Genomic DNA, 20,427 nt, shown 5'->3' on the forward strand with positions numbered 1-20,427 from the left:
GTGAAGCTACGTATTGTCATGAACGAGAACGCAAGGGGGGAGAAAGTAGAGTGCATAGAATCCGTAAGAAAACCAGAAGATGAAGGATGTTATGTCTTTCCTCCAGAATATCAAGCAAGAGATCATCATACGCGGTTATTCAGTTTATCGATAGTGAAGAAAGCTGTAAACAGTTTAACCAAGGTAGGCCATTACAGAAACATTGCAGTCACGATAGATGACGCGACAGCAGCGTCATACATCGATACAAGTTTAAACATCCTGTTTCGAGATATTTACTTAGAGGAATCGGAGATCATCCCCACAAGGAAAATAAAGACGGAAACCGAAAAGCCCAATCTTCAAATAGAAGCATTATTAGAGATCTTCCGGAAACAAAACATTGCCATAAAACAATTTGATGGAACGCAAAAAGCCACAGGTTGGATATTAGAGTAAGAAACAGAATGTGAAAAATACGAAATCCAAAACGACGAAAAAAGGATCAAGAATTTGATGAAATATTTGGGAAAAACAGCATCAGAATGGTACCAGACAAATCTGCTGAAGGATGAACAATACAACTGGTAAAATTGGAAGGAGGTATTTCTAAAAGCTTTTAGCAATAAAGGTTGGTCTGCAGTGCAATACACCTATAACTTTAAATATATTTCAGGTTTATTCACCAAATATGCCATAAAAAAGGACCGATTAATATTGGAAGTAAGGAGGAAGACCTCCGAAGAGACAAGGATAAATGTAATTGTTATTCGACTACCCACACATTCAAGATAAAGTCTATAAAGAAGCAGTACAATCAACAGGTGACCTAATCGGACTCTTGTTGCAATACAAAGACCACAGGAAAGGAAGAAAAAGTCAAGAGAGTAATGCAAGTTTGAACAGAAAGCCAGAGCCACCACGCAAGAATCTACCGTGTGTGCTTTGTGAAGCACTGAATTTCCCAGGCACATTTTACCCAATACAAGTATGTAGAAACAGAAACAGAAATGCACAGAGGAACCAAAAGCAGGTAAATTCATTAGAAGCATTCATGACAGAAAGTAAAGAAGCAATAACACCAGATGAGAATGGAAAAAACTAAAACGCCCGGAAAAGTAGGAATCACTGATAAAGCTCAGAGTTAGAATCAACGACCAGAAAGAGGTTGAAGGCGCCAAAAAATCATTGACCAAATAAAGGCAGATATAATAAAAGACAAGAGTATGTTTAAGACTATCAGTGGGAAGGACTTCACTAATAGCCGGGCGAAACTTAGAATGAAAATTAATAAAATAGAGAAAGAAATAAATGTTTATATAGTGCATAATGATAACTTCACACATGATCTCATCTTAGGGCTGGACGCCATAAGAGAGTTCAAGTTGAAATAAGATGAGAATTTGAGAGTTAGTCAAAAAGTAGACAAAAAAGAAGAAATAATCAGAGAAGAAAGATAAACGTTACCGAATACAAAAAGATGGACAACTTAGGTCACCTAAACAACCTATAAAAAAAAGAGGTAAGCCAGCTTATAGAGAAATATAAAGACATATTTGTCAAACACAAATTCGATGTGGGAACTAGGAAATCACAAGAGTCTTCCATTAATCTAACCGAAAACAAATACATATCAAAGAAACCATACAGATCTAGCATTCCAGATCAGAAAGAGATAGAATTCCAGATTACGAAATTACTAGAAACACAGAATTTATTTGGAATGAGGAATGAGAAAAATCATTTCAAAAGATTAAAGAATACCTCTGTTCAGGACCGATCCTTTCAATATACGACCATAACAAAGAGGTATCCATTTACACAGATGCAAGTGGAGAGGGCTTAGGGGCAGTTTTAAATCAAACCTCGAGGCAACGGGATGTTATACCCGGCCGCGTACTTTTCAAGAAAATTGAAACCAACAGAGGTAAAGAGAAAAGCAATCCACCATGAATATCTTGCTATTAAAGAGGCGATTCAATACTGGCAACATTGGTTAATCGATAGATATTTCACTGTCCTTTCAGATCATAAACCATTGGAATCAATGAGAATCAAGGCAAGAACCGATGAAACCTTAGGAGACCTGATGCACTACTTGTCGCAGTACGACTTCAAGATCATCTATGCTCCAGGAAAACACAACATGGAGGCAGATGCACTATCCATGAACCCCGTCTTAGAAAGCTTTGAGAATGAGGAAGATGTTTTGAAAGTAGCAAATATTATAAAAAAACAAGACATAATCCAAGACCAAGAAAAAAACAGAGAAAATATTAAAAATACGAAAGACCTTATAAAAAAATCAGAGATTTTTTTTTAAATATTAAAGGACGCCAACGTATATTCGTCTCACAAGAATTTGGTGAACATATAACATAAGGAAGGTTCATGATTTCTTTGGCCACATTGGAAGAAACCATATACTGAAGAAAATCCGACCCTTTTATTATTTCAAAAAGATGGACCGAATTCTCGACAAATTCTGCAAACATTGCGAAATCCGCATCAAGAATAAAAGCAGAACGAAAAGACCGATCGGGTTTATGTCGAAACTAGGACCAGCTAGGAAACCGTTTGAAATAATGACATTCGATACGGTCGGAGATTTTTCCAATAACAACTCACCAAAGAAATACATGCACATACTCATCGATCATTTTTCAAGGGCTGTTTTTGTGTCTACATCGAAAACACAACGCTCAGAAGATATCATAAAACTCATAGACTCGACAGGAGAAACTGATTCCATAAAACCCAGTAATGACATCCAAAGAAATTGAAGAGTATGCGAGAAAAAGGAACATTAAATTAATTTTCACCTCGACAGACTGCCCATCCTCCAATGGACTGAACCAAAGGGTAAATTAAACATTAGTAAACAGGATCAGATGTAAGATCAATTCAGACAAAAATAAAAGAAACTGGACAAAAATCGCAGAAGGAAGCGTAGAAGAATACAATAACACCAGATACAGTTTAACGGGATTTGCCCCAAATCACTTGCTGTATGGAAAAATGATCGAAATCACCCCTAAGGGAATAACGGAGAATGAGATAAACCTATAAAGAGACAGAGAAGAAGCATTCAAAAATTCAGCAAGAAATTTCGAAATCGACAAACAAAAATACGATAAAAAAGGACGAGAACACGAATTTAGAAATGGTGATATGGTCTTCACCCACAAAGGAAACAAAATGAATAGAAATAAGCTAGAAGAAATTAGGAAAGGACCTTTCAAAATTCTAAGAAGGATTTCAAACTCCATATATAAAGTGGATAACGATAATCGGAGATCTGAAGGGAATCTTCTACTCGAGTAAGCTGACCCCTTACAGAGAAGACAATGACGATGTAATTGTCAACACGAGGAGGGGAGGTGTAAACTCCCTAGAGATCATGTAGGATAGGGATTCTGCTTGTTTTAGGGGTAGCACGACAGGCTGTGTTTCACGGACAGACCGATATTCTTTTGTTTTACGGACGACCATTTTAAGAAGCACGTTTTTCCCGAACAGATGGACAGAGAGTTACATTAGAGACAGACAATGTTACAGAATAGTTATTTAAGATTTTAAATACTGAAGAACAAAGATCGGTAGCTCAGGACGTTGAAAATCGATTCTCGATTTTCAGGTAAACATTGTACTAAAGACTTGTTATTTCCCGTTTATATAATTATTGTTATTTATTGTTATAGACGCATATTAATTGTTGTTTATTTTTGTATTTTATTATTTACTTCATAATAAAAACACGATTTTCAGACTATAGAATCGATCCCTGAATTATCCCCAGATTACGATCTTACAAATCGATTTTCACTACGCCATGCCGATAGATATGTGAAGCTACGTATTGTCATGAACGAGAACGCAAGGGGGGAGAAAGTAGAATGCATAGAATCCGTAAGAAAACCAGAAGATGAAGGATGTTATGTCTTTCCTCCAGAATATCAAGCAAGAGATCATCATCCGCGGTTATTCAGTTTATCGATAGTGAAGAAAGCCGCAAACAGTTTAACCAAGGTAGGCCATTACAGAAACATTGTAGTCACGATAGATGACGCGACAGCAGCGTCATACATCGATACAAGCTTAAACTTCGTGTTTCGAAATATTTACTTAGAAGAATCGGAGATCATCCCCACAAGGAAAATAAAGACGGAAACCGAAAAGCCCAATCTTCAAATAGAAGCATTATTAGAGATCTTCCGAAAACAAAACATGCATGAGAGGGAAGGCACGGACTTTGCCATAAAACAATTTGATGGAACGCAAAAAGCCACAGATTGGATATTAGAGTAAGAAACGGAATGCGAAAAATACGAAATCCAAAACGACGAAAAAAGGATCAAGAATTTGAAGAAATATTTGGGAAAGACAGCATCAGAATGGTACCAGACAAATCTGCTGAAGGATGAAGAATACAACTGGGAAAATTGGAAGGCGGTATTTCTAAAAGCTTTTAGCAATAAAGGTTGGTCTGCAGTGCAATACACCTATAACTTTAAATATATTTCAGGTTCATTCACCAAATATGCCATAAAAAAGGACCGATTAATATTGGAAGTAAGGAGGAAGACCTCCGAAGAGACAAGGATAAATGTAATTGTTATTCGATTACCCATACACATCCAAGATAAAGTCTATAAAGAAGCAGTACAATCAACAGGTGACCTGATCGGACTCTTGGGGCAATAGGAAGACCACAGGAAAGGAAGAAAAAGTCAAGAGAGTGATGCAAGATTGAAGAGAAAGCCAGAGCCACCACGCAAGAATCTACCGTGTGTGCTTTGTGAAGCACTGAATTTCCCAGGCACATTTTACCCAATACAAGTATGCAGAAACAGAAACAGAAATGCACAGAGGAACCAAAAGCAGGTAAATTCATTAGAAGCATTCATGACAGAAAGTAAAGAAGCAATAACACCAGATGAGAATGGAAAAAACTAAAACGCCCGGAAAAGTAGGAATCACTGATAAAGCTCAGAGTTAGAATCAACGACCAGAAAGAGGTTGAAGGCGCCAAAAAATCATTGACCAAATAAAAGCAGATATAATAAAAGACAAGAGTATGTTTAAGACTATCAGTGGGAAGGACTTCACTAATAGCCGGGCGAAACTTAGAATGAAAATTAATAGAATAGAGAAAGAAATAAATGTTTATATAGTGCATAATGATAACTTCACACATGATCTCATTTTAGGGCTGGACGCCATAAGAGAGTTCAAGTTGAAACAAGATGAGAATTTGAGAGTTAGTCAAAAAGTAGACAAAAAAGAAGAAATAATATTTAATAGAAAAGAAGAAAAAAGAAATAATCAGAGAAGAAAGATAAACGTTACCGAATACAAGAAGATGGACAACCTAGGTCACCTAAATAACCTATAAGAAAAAGAGGTAAGCCAGCTTATAGAGAAATATAAAGACATATTTGCCAAACACAAATTCGATGTGAGAAATAGGAAATCACAAGAGGCTTCCATTAATCTAACCGAAAACAAATACATATCAAAGAAACCATACAGATCTAGCATTCCAGATCAGAAAGAGATAGAATTCCAGATTACGAAATTACTAGAAACACAGAATTTATTTGCAATGAAGAATGCGAAAAATCATTTCAAAAGATTAAAGAATACCTCTGTTCAGGCCGGATCCTTTCAATATACGACCATAACAAAGAAGTATTCATTTACACAGATGCAAGTGGAGAGGGCTTAGGGGCAGTTTTAAAGCAACCTCGAGGCAACGGGATGTTATACCCGGTCGCGTACTTTTCAAGAAAATTGAATCCAACTATCCTGGCAACATTGGTTAATTGGTAGATATTTCACTGTTCTTTCTGATCATAAACCATTGGAATCATTGAGAATCAAGGCAAGAACCGATGAAACCTTAGGAGACCTGATGCACTACTTGTCGCAGTACGACTTCAAGATGATCTACTCTCCAGGAAAACACAACAAAGAGGCAGACGCACTATCCATGAACCCCGTCTTAGAAAGCTTTGAGAATGAGGAAGATGTTTTGAAAGTAGCAAATATTATAAAAAAACAAGACATAATCCAAGACCAAGAAGAAAACAGAGAAAATATTAAAAATACGAAAGACCTTATAAAAAAAAAAGAGATTTTTTTTTAAATATTAATGGACGCCATTCGACGTAGAGGACGTATATTCGTCTCGCAAGAGTTTGGTGAACATATAACATAAGGAAGGTTCATGATTTCTTTGGTCACATTGGAAGAAACCATATACTGAAGAAAATCCGACCCTTTTATTATTTCAAAAAGATGGACCGAATTGTCGACAAATTCTGCAAACATTGCGAAATCCGCATCAAGAATAAAAGCAGAACGAGAAGACCGATCGGGTTTATGTCGAAACTAGGACCAGCTAGGGAACCGTTTGAAATAATGTCATTCGATACGGTCGGAGATTTTTCCAATAACAACTCACCAAAGAAATACATGCACATACTCATCGATCATTTTTCAAGGGCTGTTTTTGTGTCTACATCGAAAACACAACGCTCAGAAGATATCATAAAACTCATAGAATCGACAGGAGAAACTGATTCCATAAAACCCAGTAATGACATCCAAAGAAATTGAAGAGTATGCGAGAAAAAGGAACATTAAATTAATTTTCACCTCGACAGACTGCCCATCCTCCAATGGACTGAACCAAAGGGTAAATTAAACATTAGTAAACAGGATCAGATGTAAGATCAATTCAGACAAAAATAAAAGAAACTGGACAAAAATCGCAGAAGAAAGCGTAGAAGAATACAATAACACCAGACACAGTTTAAAGGGATTTGCCCCAAATCACTTGCTGTATGGAAAAATGATCGAAATCACCACTAAGGGAATAACGGAGAATAAGATAAACCTAAAAAGAGACAGAGAAGAAGCATTCAAAAATTCAGCAAGAAATTTCGAAATCGACAAACAAAAATACGATAAAAAAGGACGAGAACACGAATTTAGAAATGGTGATATGGTCTTCACCCACAACGGAAACAAAATGAATAGAAATAAGCTAGAAGAAATTAGGAAAGGACCTTTCAAAATTCTAAGAAGGATTTCAAACTCCATATATAAAGTGGATAACGATAATCGGAGATCTGAAGGGAATCTTCTACTCGAGTAGGTTGACCCCTTACAGAGAAGACAATAACGATGTAATTGTCAACACGTGGAGGGGAGGTGTAAACTCCCTAGAGATCATGTAGGATAGGGATTCTGTTTGTTTTAGGGGTAGCACGACAGGCTGTGTTTCACGGACAGACCGATCTTCTTTTTTTTTACGGGCGACCATTTTAAGAACCATGTTTTTCCCGAACGGACGGACAGAGAGTTACATTAGAGACAGACAAGGTTACAGAATAGTTATTTAAGATTTTAAATACTGAAGAAGAAAGATCGGTAGCTCAGGTCGTTGACATTGTACTAAACATTGTACTAAAGACTTGTTATTTCCCGCTTATATAATTATTGTTATTTATTGTTATAGACGCATATTAGTTGTTGTTTATTTTTGTATTTTATTATTTACTTCATAATAAAAACACGATTTTCAGACTACAGAATCGATCCCTGAATTATCCCCAGATTACGATCTTACAAATCGATTTTCACTACGCCATGCCGTTAGATGTGAAGCTACGTATTGTCATGAACGAGAATGCAAGGGGGGAGAAAGTAGAATGCATAGAATCCGTAAGAAAACCAGAAGATGAAGGATGTTATGTCTTTCCTCCAGAATATCAAGCAAGAGATCATCATACGTGGTTATTCAGTTTATCGATAGTGAAGAAAGCCGCAAACAGTTTAACCAAGGTAGGCCATTACAGAAACATTGTAGTCACGATAGATGACGCGACAGCAGCGTCATACATCGATACAAGCTTAAACTTCGTGTTTCGAGATATTTACTTAGAAGAATCGGAGATCATCCCCACAAGGAAAATAAAGACGGAAACCGAAAAGCCCAATCTTCAAATAGAAGCATTATTAGAGATCTTCCGGAAACAAAACATGCATGAGAGGGAAGGCACGGCTTTGCCATAGAACAATTTGATGGAACGCAAAAAGCCACAGATTGGATATTAGAGTAAGAAACGGAATGCGAAAGATACGAAATCCAAAACGACGAAAAAAGGATCAAGAATTTGAAGAAATATTTGGGAAAGACAGCATCAGAATGGTACCAGACAAATCTGCTGAAGGATGAAGAATACAACTGGGAAAATTGGAAGGCGGTATTTCTAAAAGCTTTTAGCAATAAAGGTTGGTCTGCAGTGCAATACACCTAAAACTTTAAATATATTTCAGGTTCATTCACCAAATATGCCATAAAAAAGGACCGATTAATATTGGAAGTAAGGAGGAAGACCTCCGAAGAGACAAGGATAAATGTAATTGTTATTCGATTACCCATACACATTCAAGATAAAGTCTATAAAGAAGCAGTACAATCAACAGGTGACCTGATCGGACTCTTGGGGCAATAGGAAGACCACAGGAAAGGAAGAAAAAGTCAAGAGAGTGATGCAAGATTGAAGAGAAAGCCAGAGCCACCACGCAAGAATCTACCGTGTGTGCTTTGTGAAGCACTGAATTTCCCAGGCACATTTTACCCAATACAAGTATGCAGAAACAGAAACAGAAATGCACAGAGGAACCAAAAGCAGGTAAATTCATTAGAAGCATTCATGACAGAAAGTAAAGAAGCAATAACACCAGATGAGAATGGAAAAAACTAAAACGCCCGGAAAAGTAGGAATCACTGATAAAGCTCCGAGTTAGAATCAACGACCAGAAAGAGGTTGAAGGCGCCAAAAAATCATTGACCAAATAAAGGCAGATATAATAAAAGACAAGAGTATGTTTAAGACTATCAGTGGGAAGGACTTCACTAATAGCCGGGCGAAACTTAGAATGAAAATTAATAGAATAGAGAAAGAAATAAATGTTTATATAGTGCATAATGATAACTTCACATATGATCCCATCTTAGGGCTGGACGCCATAAGAGAGTTCAAGTTGAAACAAGATGAGAATTTGAGAGTTAGTCAAAAAGTAGACGACAAACAAGAAATGATATTTAATAGAAAAGAAAAAAAAGAAATAATCAGAGAAGAAAGATAAACCTTTCTGAATACAAGAAGATGGACAACCTAGATCACCTAAATAACCTATAAGAAAAAGAGGTAAGCCAGCTTATAGAGAAATATAAAGACATATTTGCCAAACACAAATTCGATGTGAGAAATAGGAAATCACAAGAGGCTTCCATTAATCTAACCGAAAACAAATACATATCAAAGAAACTATACAGATGTAGCATTCCAGATCAGAAAGAGATAGAATTCCAGATTACGAAATTACTAGAAACACAGAATTTATTTGGAATGAAGAATGAGAAAAATCATTTCAAAAGATTAAAGAATACCTCTGTTCAGGCCCGATCCTTTCAATATACGACCATAACAAAGAAGTATTCATTTACACAGATGCAAGTGGAGAGGGCTTAGGGGCAGTTTTAAAGCAACCTTTAAAACCCAATAATAACATCCAAAAAAATTCAAGAGTATGCGAGAAAAAGAAACATAAAATTAATTTTCACCTCGACAGACTGCCCATCCTCCAATGGACTGATCGAAAGGGTAAATCAAACATTAGTTAACAGGATCAGATGTAAGATCAATTCAGACAAAAATAGGAGAAACTGGACAAAAATCGCAGAAGAAAGCGTAGAAGAATACAAGAACACCAGACACAGTGTAACGGGATTTGCCCCAAATCATTTACTCTATGGAAAAATGATTGAAATCGTCCCTAAGGAATTAATGGAATATAAGATAAACCTAAAGAGAGACAGAGAAGAAGCATTCAGAAACTCGACAAGAAATTTCGAAATCGACAAACAAAAATGCGATAAAAAAGGACGAGAACACGAATTTAGAAATGGTGATATGGTCTTCACCCACAACGGAAACAAAATGAATAGAAATAAGCTGGAAGAAATTAGGAAAGGACCATTCAAAATTCTAAGAAGGATTTCAAACTCCATATATGAAGTGGATAACGGTAATCCGAGATCCGAAGGGAATCTCTTCCACTCGAGTAAGCTGACCCCTTACAGAGAAGACGATTAACGATGTAATTGTCAACACGCGGAGGGGAGGTGTAAACTCCCTAGAGATCATGTAGGATAGGGATTCTGTTTGTTTTAGGGGTAGCACGACAGGCTGTGTTTCACGGATAGACCGATCTTCTTTTGTTTTACGTACGACCATTTTAAGAACCATGTTTTTCCCAAACGGACGGACAGAGAGTTACATTAGAGACAGACAAGGTTACAGAATAGTTATTTAAGATTTTAAAGACTGAAGAAGAAAGATCGGTAGCTCAGGACGTTGACATTGTACTAAACATTGTACTAAAGACTTGTTATTTCCCGTTTATATAATTATTGTTATTTATTGTTATAGACGCATATTAATTGTTTATTTTTGTATTTTATTATTTACTTCATAATAAAAACTCGATTTTCAGACTACAGAATCGATCCCTGAATTATCCCCAGATTACGATCTTACATATATATATATAAGAAACATATAATTTTAATAAGTATAATATGTACAATTTAAAAAATATGAGAAGCTTCAAAGTTTCATGTAATGCACGTGGAAGGTTAAAAAGAGGAACGACAACGTTCGACGGTCAAAATCGCGTTTTATTCGATGCATTCTTCCATGTAAAAATAATTTCCTGTTTCTTTCGGAAAGTTCGTTTCAGAAGAAACATATTGAAGATTTAAAAAATATATATGGAAGAAACACATAATATTAGTAAATTTGTACAATTTAAAAAATATGCGGAGCTTCAAAGTTTCATGTAATACACATGAGAGTTTGACGACAACGGCAACGTTCGACGATCGGAATTGCGTTTCGTCGGAGGCGTCCGATCAGTAGGAAGATTTGAATCGTGAGCGTTCATCTCGTGTGGCGTATCGGTGTATCAAAAGCGGATATAAAGACGGTCGGTAAAGTCAAACGCGTGTGTCGCACTTGCCACACTGCTATACCGTATTCAGAGATGCTGTTCCAACAATGGCGTCGCATTATCCGTACCATTGTCTACCATTTTACAGGAAAAACCATTCTTGTATCCGTATCGGATTAACCAACGATAGCAGAACCTTGTTTCTGCCAGCTTTGCAGAGCAACTCTGCATCGCTCGCATTTTGCATCGATGATCGTTCTCGAACACGTTCGCGTTCCATAGCCCAACTTTTTCACGACCCAGTCGATTCGTCGATACAACAAATCTTCCGATTGCGATCGTTCTCTACCACCGAGTCGTTGAAAAATTGACATCGGTTGTGTCTGCTATTTGGAAATTAGGTGTCAAAATTAATTGCAACGAACAGCGTGAAATCGTCATAACGACGCTTAAAACCACCGTTTACGATTAATTATCGATTCGGTGCACGATCGCAGTTACACGTTCTGTAGCCTCGTTATCGTTTATCAATCTTGGTCGTTGGATCGGCCACGCATTAATATCGAATCGAACGGATTTTTTAGACAAATGGCTGGTGGCGGCTGGCAAGACAATAACAAACGAGGCTCGAAGGCAACCTGATAATTAATACGTCAAAATCACCGGCGAACAAACGACCAGTCGTTTCATGCACAACGCGCCTAACTGAAATTCATCTGCGCACCTATACGCGTACAGAAAAGCTGCCCATAGTCATTACACTCGCAGCCTGACAAATTTCAACCGGGACACGCACGTGCAACTGGCAGCTCGGCCATTTCCACACTTTCAATCGATCCGATTCTGACTTCAGTCACTTTCCCATCGCGCTCAGTCGAAAGCGGACAAAAGGGAAACGCGATCGGTCCCATGCAAACCGCCGATCTCCCAACTTTCCGGATACCTTGGCGAAGGTCGCTGTTACGCGCCAATTCCACCCGAAACTTGCCGATCGTCGGCATCGCGTCTGACAGGAACAGCGCGTAAATGGGAAGCTAGTCGAATGTGTTCGTTTCATTCCGTTCAATTGAAATGTATTGAAGAAACCCGCAAGTACGAGGAGATCTACAGTCCTACTGGGAACGAACGATCGTACTTCGTTTAGCGTCTAGCGATCTAGCGATCGATCTGGAATTTTTCTGATATCTGATATCATCGTATCGAACGATACGAAGTAAAAATTGTAAAAACGTGTGGGAAGTTGTACGAAACGAGGAAACTGGTTATTTGGGGTTCGATAAACAGACTGCGGGACTCTTTTACACTTTGACGAGTACCAGACATTTTGACTGATGTTGGGATAAGTAGCATTGATACAAAATTATTTTCAGTTTGAATACGTAAAAAAGAAAATAAAATTCATTATATTATTCTTTTAGTTATCGTTGCGAAAGTCATTACATCGTTGTGGAAAAAAATGTAACATGGAGTAGGAATTTTCAAATAAAATTGTAAAGCCTATCAATTTGACTAGTGTGGTAGTTCCAGACTAGAACTAACCTAACCTCAATCTAGTCCAGAGATCCACACCAGACAAAATGACTGGTTCTACAGTTTTATAAATTTGTCAACCCTCGTTTAGGGATCATAATTCATATAATGAATTTTATTTTGTTTTTTATGTATTCAAATTCAAAATAATTTTATATTAAGGCTATTTATACCAAAACCAGTCAAAATGACTGATGCTTGTCAAAATATAAAAGGGTTCTGCAATCATTTTATCGAACCCCAATTAACCAGTTTCCTGGTTTTCTACAACTTCCCACACGTTTTTACAACTTTTATTGCGTTTCATTCGATATGATGATATCAAATATCAGGAAAATTCCGGATCGACCGCAAGATCGCTAGATACTAACGCTAGCAATGCCACACCAGTCAAAAGATTGGTTCTACAATTTTATAAATGTGTCTACCCTCGTTTAGGTCGATCATGGTCCCAGATGGATTAATAATACCAAAAATATACTAAATAACATGGAATTGCTTCTGTAAGAAAGCAATAAATCAATAAATATACAAATATTTTATTATTACGTATTTTTTAAAGACCAGACATTTTCACTGGTTTTGATAGAAATAGCTTCGTGTTAACTATGGATAGTTCCAGTGTTAAAGAAGACCTAAGGAAAAATATACAATATATCGTCTATTTAACGATTTACAAAAATGGCAGAAACTAACGAACGTTTGGGACGCCTGGTGAGAGTAGCTTCGATCGATAGAGGACAGCAGGCGGTTGAACGAAATTGCAGTGGAAATCGAATTTTCGTTTCCAGCTTGCATCGCACGGCCTTTTGAATGCGTCGCTCGATTAGCAGAATTAAACAGGCCATCTCATCGGTGACCACGAAATGCAGCTGGCTAAGTGCTCGCGTTAACCGCAGGCAGGACACGAAATGCGGCTAGGTAAGTAAAAGAAGAAACGAAACGATAAAGTAAACAGAGGAGAGAAGCTGGTTGCAAAATGCAATTAACTGGCGCCATTCACCGATACGGACCTATGAATTCTCAATCGCCGTTTAATCGGTACAATCTGTTCCGCAGTTAGCATATCGGTAGTTGATTGTGTGGAGGACACAGGATTGCGCTTGTACGCGACTCCGAAGGCCGGTCAGCCAGCTATTGGAAATCAATTAACCCACGACCGTGGCACGTCTCAACTCTACTCCTCTGCACTGTCGCGACCGCCCTTCCGTACATACGTGTGCACCGCCGAGATTATCGATATACAAGCGAGCAATCGCTGGAGAAGAAAACACCGACACCGGTGATTAATCCGGTCGCGATTTCCCGATTTACGTGTACAAACGCTTCTTCCAAGTTGGAATTTTCATGGATCGCAGAGGTAGAAGAGAATCAGCCCGATCTTAATTGCTAAGAGCTTCGACCTTAATTGCTGACAAAGTCGATGAAATATAGGTGCTTCGGGTGGGTGGGGGGTCGTGTTGCTGCTTGTTAACGTAGTTGTCAATTCACGATGATAATCGACGATTCTCTTCCCATCGACCGTGACTTTCGCGTATTTATACATCTAATCGAAATATTACGTAACGGGTGTCCTTGTAAATAAATGCAACATTTCTCGCGGTATTTGCAGAATGAAAGATACAGCATCGGTGGAGAAACGTTCGGAAAGTACGGGAAGAGATAGCCGGACGTTGCGTAGTTTGCCACGCGGAGAATGCAAATGCAACGACCAATTTCTACGACTCATCGTGGTAAAAACTTTGCAACTGGGTCGGTGCTAGTCCATAGCCAATTTTGAGAAATTCAGCGCGCAGAACGGAACAAGTACATCCTCGTTTATACCTCGAAACTGTTCCAGCTTCTTTCTTCCAACGCCAATAAAATATATCGCTCGTAAAGTTAACTCCTGGCCAAATTGACTCTATCATTTGTACTTTGCGATCTCTCTCGGCCCATGACAAACCTTAGGAATAATAGTTTCGTTGCAAACAGTCACAAGAGAAAAGAAAAGAAGATAAATCAGCTCTATGCGGAAACATAGCTCGGTTCGATACGATTAAGAAATACAGGGGAAAAGTGAGGGTAAGTTTATGTTCACAGCAATATGCGTTTATATCGTTTCACCGAGTAGGAGGATCGATTGAACGTGTACATAACAAGAAGCGGTGTTTCGTTCTTCGAACGCGGCAAGTATAGGGGCAAAGTGATTGACAAAGGATCAGCGTAACCAAGTGACTCGAACCACGTGTCCTATTGCGCATCTGCATTATTCAATTACCAAGTTGCGAGTAAGCGTTACGGGAAGGCAGCTCGGCTGGAAAATGCGAGTTATACCATGCATCCGCCGACGCCAAAGAACTCTTCTCCCTTTGTAATTCCCCGTTCGACTCGAACGCATTTTACGAGCCAACTCTTTTTTAATCCCATCACCGATGCCTTGTCTCTCTCGTTTACCACTTTTTTTTTTATCGCCTTTAAAATCTTCTCGTTCCTTCTTCGAAATCAGTTCGAAATGAAATCGTCAAATATGTAGCGGCACATGAGCCAGAGGACAATTTGAATCATATTGTTGTTTTGCAGTTTGTTGGAGTATCAACATCGTTAGGACATACACAATGTGATAATAAATAAACTCGACTAAGAAAATAAGAAGACTAATTTGAATTTTCCAGTAGGAATAGATGACCATGTTCTCCAGTTTATCAGTCAGTCGTGCCAGTCAATATCAGTATCTATCAGTTATCAATTAGTCTCGTTGTAGCGCCACTCGACAGTAAGCTTTCCAATGGTTTCTGTCCCGTGGCTCGCTACACAAAGATCCTATTCTTCGGACAAGATGATTGTCAGATGTCGATACATCCTCACAGAATTTTTCAGTTAGCCTAAGGAATAGGCTGTTCATGATTAAATACTTGGACGCTATTTCCAATAGAAACTGGCATACCCCGAGGCAGTGTCCTTGGACCTCTGCTGTTCACCATCTACACTGCCGATTTACCAACTTTAACAGAGATAGCCACAGCGACATTTGCTGATGATACAGTTTTATTAGCATCCCACTGAGACCCGATAATTGCCTCCTCAACTCTGCAGCGAGGTCTCGACTCTATGGAAAGGTGGGCCTACAAATGGCGCTTCAAAATAAATGAAAATAAATCCAGTCATATAACCTTCACGCTGCGAAAACAATCCTACCCACAGGTGACCATAAATAATATTCCAATCGTAAACAAAGATACGGTCATGGGCATGATTCTGGACAGAAGAATGACATGGAAAGGGCACATCGTAGATAAATCCAAAGAACTGAAAAAGGCTCTACTGGCTCATTGACAGACGGTCCAACTTAAACGTGTAGAGTAAAATAATGCTATGTAAAGCCATATTAAAACCTGTTTGGGCCTATGGGACCCAACTATGGGGAACAGCGAGTAATTCCAACATAGAAATTCTCCAATGATTCCAATCAAAAACTCTAGGATCCTTAATAGATGCACCTTGGTATGTTACCAACGAAACAATACACCGCGACCTTAAGATACCTACAGTTAAAGAAGAAATATCCAAATTCAGTAACAGATATAATATAAGAATTAACAACCACCAAAACCCATTAGTTACCCAATTACTTGACACGACGGATCAGATCTGCAGACTAAAAAGACAATACCCTTTAGATCGAAGCATTAGATTCAACTAGAATCAAACATACTATAAACTCTTACAATCCAAGTTACAGTATCACGGCAAGATAATTTACTTATAATTCTCAATGAGAATTGACTGTAAAAGTTTACCAAATAAAAAAAAAGCTAGCCTAAGGACCCGCTATAAATCTTAGGATTTATTTAGCTAAGGTTCTCCAAAGGAACAAATAGTCTCTGTTTTAACAGTCCCTAAATCTATCACCTGCTGTGAGAAGATACAGGAAATCTGCTTTTCTCACGTACGATGCTTCCCGCTAGCAACTTTCTCTCGAGGACGGTTAGCATCCTTCTCCAACCACCAACATAGAAATTAACCAATTAACAGCAACGTCCATTTCCCTCACTCTCCGAACCAAGGCTTTCCTCAACGAATCCGATGATCTCGTATCCTTAAACACACCCCATCATAGTTTTCTTCTGCAGCATCATCGTGACGGAAAGTCGGTCGTTAGACGCCTGTCCGAGTCGATAGTTGGTAGTTAGAAGTAATAATTGATCCGAGTTTCTCGACATCTTAAACAATCATCATCCGAAACGCATCGACTCGAAGTCGAACTTGTAATCGCGAACCGCTGATAGTAATCGCGAATCCTAAGCAAAGGGTACGTATAGAGTATATGTTAATAAATGTAGTATCGAAAGGAGGGAGGTGTACGTTTTGTTACGCTGCGAGGTTTTAGTATAGGCCGCGTTTCTGGCCGTCGCAGGCGGATCGCCTTATCGACGAGCGCCTCAAAGCAGCGACTTCCAGAAACGTCGATTTCGGCCGCTTGTTTCAAAGGCATATGTGATCATAGGCGCGAACGGTGGCATGATCCGAGCGTAGTGGGGGTCTTCTCCCCGAGAAGACCACGAAATGATCTAAGGTTAAAGTAGTCCTTGTTGAAGATTCTAAGAGCACACGTCGAGAGGTCGAATATATAAAACCGCTAAGCCAAACGAACACGTTGACATTGTTTATCACTGAATAATCTGTCGCTCTTTAGCATTATATTCATCGTTATTAAATACACAAACTATATCACCTTGTTAACAAATAAAGCATCCTTTACTTGTCCTTCCTCTAGGCCCATTTAAGTTTCTGCATAAATATACAGAGTGGTTGGTAACTGGTGGTACAAGCGGAAAGGGGGTGATTCTACGCGAAAAAAGAAGTCGAAAATATAGAATAAAAATTTTTCGTTTGAGGCTTTGTTTTCGAGAAAATCGACTTTGAATTTCCGCTCGGTACGCGTGCACTTTATCACGTCTCGTTATAACGGATCTCACTGTAGATCGTTGTCTCGATGGATATTATCGCAGTTTAAGTTTGTTTTTGCCGTAACGGAAAATTAGGAATACGTAATGAAATAATATGAAGTAATCATAAAGTTTATTATTTCAGAAATTGCTGAAAATGTTGCTCATTCTGCCGAACACATACTTCTGCTCTTTTAATTAAATTTCTATAAACACTTTCTAACGTATTCGATTGTTTTAAAGTATGAAAGGCTACAATAATCTTTTCTTTCAATTGCTCGCAACTTGCGATTTCTTCAGAATAGACGATTGATTTAATATGGCTCCATAAATAAAAGTCAAGCGGAGTTAAGTCAGGAGAGCGTGGTGGCCGAGCTATTGTTCCAGCGAAAATTCAAAGTCGATTTTCTCGAAAACAAAGCCTCAAACGAAAAATTTTTATTGTAAATTTCCGACTTCTTTTTTCGCGTAGAATCGCCTTGTACCATCAGTTACCAACCACCCTGTACATTGTTAAATATACTCAAGTGTTTCTTCCGCACCTGACACGATATATTCACCTCAGCATCTTAGCGAATGTTGTCTGTACTTATTTATTTATTATTTTAAAATACACTCGACAGTTTCAACAGCAAGTTATCTCGTTATTCAAACAACAAACCATCCTCTACGTTGGTAACCCCAACGTGAGTTGAACACGACCAAACATCCTCAACAAATATCCGTGGACCAAACTGCAGCGCAATTAAAACTGCTCTCTAGTAGCTTCGACCAGTCTCAACGAGATTCCTTTCATCTGTGCTAAAAAGTTTTGCGCTAATAAGCTGCACGCCAATCGTCCAGCTTTCGTTCTGAACTCGCGCGAAATATCGTTGACTTGAGTTCGCAAGATTCGCGTTTACCATACGATGATTGTATTTGAATAAAGAACGTTAAAAGTACCGCGGTTAAACGTTCTATGGCGAATGTTTGAATTGAAGTAGATGTCAGCGGAAGCGCTATTTTTCCAGGTGGAAGACAGTTCGGATGTTCGTTAACACAGTGCATGCAACGTAACCCGCATTCAAATGATTTACAGCCATGAAAAGTACGAAGATAGAAAAGCGAGAAAAAAATAGGAAAAAATCCTATACGATGCAGCACGTCCCAAAGGAAGTTCTCTTTCCGTTCGCTTTTTACGGGTCTTTTGGGAAAAAAAGAACGATCCGTAGAATTTCGCTAGGAATCTGCACGAAATTTCATCCGCGGCAAATGTCGACGGCAATAACGCGGCATCATTCGAACGGTTTTTGTTCCTTTTCCCAAAAGACACGACAAAATGGTGCGAGAAAGTATCGCGTGGCGTAACCGTAAAAGCGAGAAACGTTCAAGCAAAAGTAGTCTAAGATAGTTCGGAGCTATCGATTCGCTTTCGTCTTTCACGTGAAACTCACGGATGCTGGCGATGCTCGGAATATCTGACGTGTCGGTCCTCTGAGAAGCCATAGATGCCGGCTACCGCGGCCATACCTCAATCTCCACGGGCAACAGAGAACTCAATGGCCATTCCAGTTTCATAATACCTCGCCGAAGCTACGAGCGTGGATGATCCGTGTCCGGTGTCATGTCGTATCTCCGTGAAGCCTGGCGCTCTCTATTTTCAGCCCCGCTTCCCGATCGACCGTCTGCCCGTTTCGTTCTCAGCCGTAGGAACCGCTCGTCATGCAGTTCCATAAGTGGCCTTGTCCCTCTTTTAAAATAATCCTCGAGACCAGCATCGACCAAGGTCGCGCATCCCCTTCGCTTATCGCCGATCGCCTGTACTTTCACACCTTCCTCGACTCAACTTATTTATTTTTTTTTTTTAATCTTCTATCACTTTACAGGTTTCGTCTTTTCTTCCACACATTCTTCGTTACGATTACACTGAATAGGAATTGGTTCGTACACGAGAAACCGCCAACTGCTCGACAGCACGAACGTCACCTTAGGTTGGTGAATCGTAGATGTTCGTAAGGCAGACGAACGTGCAACGTCTATCGTCGATTCGTTTCGAATAAAAAGTAATGGTATCTCTTAACGCCGGTGAGTTACAAAGAAACTTTCTGCAAGAAGAATTTCTTTTTTTTTGCGAACTAAGCGTAGTCGAGTTGAAAGGAAGTTACTTAAGGGGATTGAGTTCACCGTTAAGGAAGAAGCAGCACCGCGTGTCCGAGATCCGCTAGTCTCGCATTCTCTGTGTATCTGGCGAAAACTGAAAAACGAGGTCCCATTTTGCGAAAGAGCTCCGATTGATTTATACGCACCGTGATCGCTAAAATTAATCGAGTGTCTCGCACGTGTTACAAATTCCAACTCTTTGCGTGCCGTGCTTTGTCGGGAGAACCCGCCGTGACCTGTTTACCAATTACGCGTTTCGCGTTACTATTTCAATTTTAACCCAACCGATGTAATAATAACGGAACGAAGAACGTCGATAAAAGAAATTGCCCTTTGTCGTAGAGAAAAGAATTTCCCTAGACTAACCGTCTTACGAGCGAATTTTCTGAAAAATTCTAATCGCGATTTCACCAGCAACGACGACGATCGATCGCCCCTTACGTTCCAATTCGAAACGAAGGAAAAAGCAGCTCGTACGAAACGTACGTTTCCGCATCGACGATTTCAAACGAACGAACGCGAAGAGCAATTGGTTTGCCGAGCTTTGTTCCATCCTCTGTCGAACGAGTCGCACGATGCAGCATTGCGGTGTTGCAGCCTCCGTTACCGAGCGGATCACGATAAACGCGACTTTTCATCCATCGATTTCAGTCACGCGACCCTCGTTCAACGAAATAGAACGTTCGCGTTCCGCACCGCGAGTCAATCTTCCGCCATTGCTTATTCGCTGAATTTACCTTTTCTTTACTTCATTTCCGTTACCATATTTTTCTGCCCTTCCACCGAATGGAAAACGAAGTTACAATATCGACGAACAACGACT

At 39.1% G+C, this 20,427-nt stretch overlaps 4 long non-coding RNA genes across 11 annotated transcripts in view; 3 read left to right on the forward strand and 1 right to left on the reverse strand.

Annotated features, from left to right (window-relative positions):
• The window catches only part of LOC126922840 (uncharacterized), a 177,417-nt gene that overhangs the window by 57,084 nt on the left and 99,906 nt on the right, over positions 1-20,427 (forward strand). The gene's annotated exons all lie outside the window — the stretch shown is intronic.
• On the forward strand, positions 380-9,091 carry LOC126922734 (uncharacterized). Of its 8 annotated transcripts, none has more exons than XR_007712913.1 (4): positions 380-421; positions 8,092-8,252; positions 8,326-8,684; positions 9,011-9,091. It is a non-coding gene; the product is annotated as an uncharacterized LOC126922734 (long non-coding RNA). The 8 variants fall into 8 exon arrangements; XR_007712911.1 differs by lacking the exons at positions 380-421; positions 8,092-8,252 and adding exons at positions 3,806-4,008; positions 4,109-4,504; XR_007712907.1 differs by lacking the exon at positions 380-421 and adding an exon at positions 3,806-4,008 and having other exon boundaries at positions 7,831-8,252.
• Positions 1,025-2,625, forward strand: LOC126922800 (uncharacterized). The gene is made up of 3 exons (XR_007712940.1): positions 1,025-1,501; positions 1,805-1,906; positions 2,007-2,625. It is a non-coding gene; the product is annotated as an uncharacterized LOC126922800 (long non-coding RNA).
• LOC126922802 (uncharacterized) lies at positions 2,572-7,122 on the reverse strand. Its single transcript, XR_007712941.1, has 2 exons — positions 6,853-7,122; positions 2,572-3,013 (listed from the first exon to the last, which is right to left on the reverse strand). It is a non-coding gene; the product is annotated as an uncharacterized LOC126922802 (long non-coding RNA).

The sequence above is a fragment of the Bombus affinis genome, chromosome 1 (genome assembly GCF_024516045.1).
Source record: "Bombus affinis isolate iyBomAffi1 chromosome 1, iyBomAffi1.2, whole genome shotgun sequence".
NCBI classification, from domain to species: Eukaryota; Metazoa; Arthropoda; class Insecta; order Hymenoptera; family Apidae; genus Bombus; species Bombus affinis.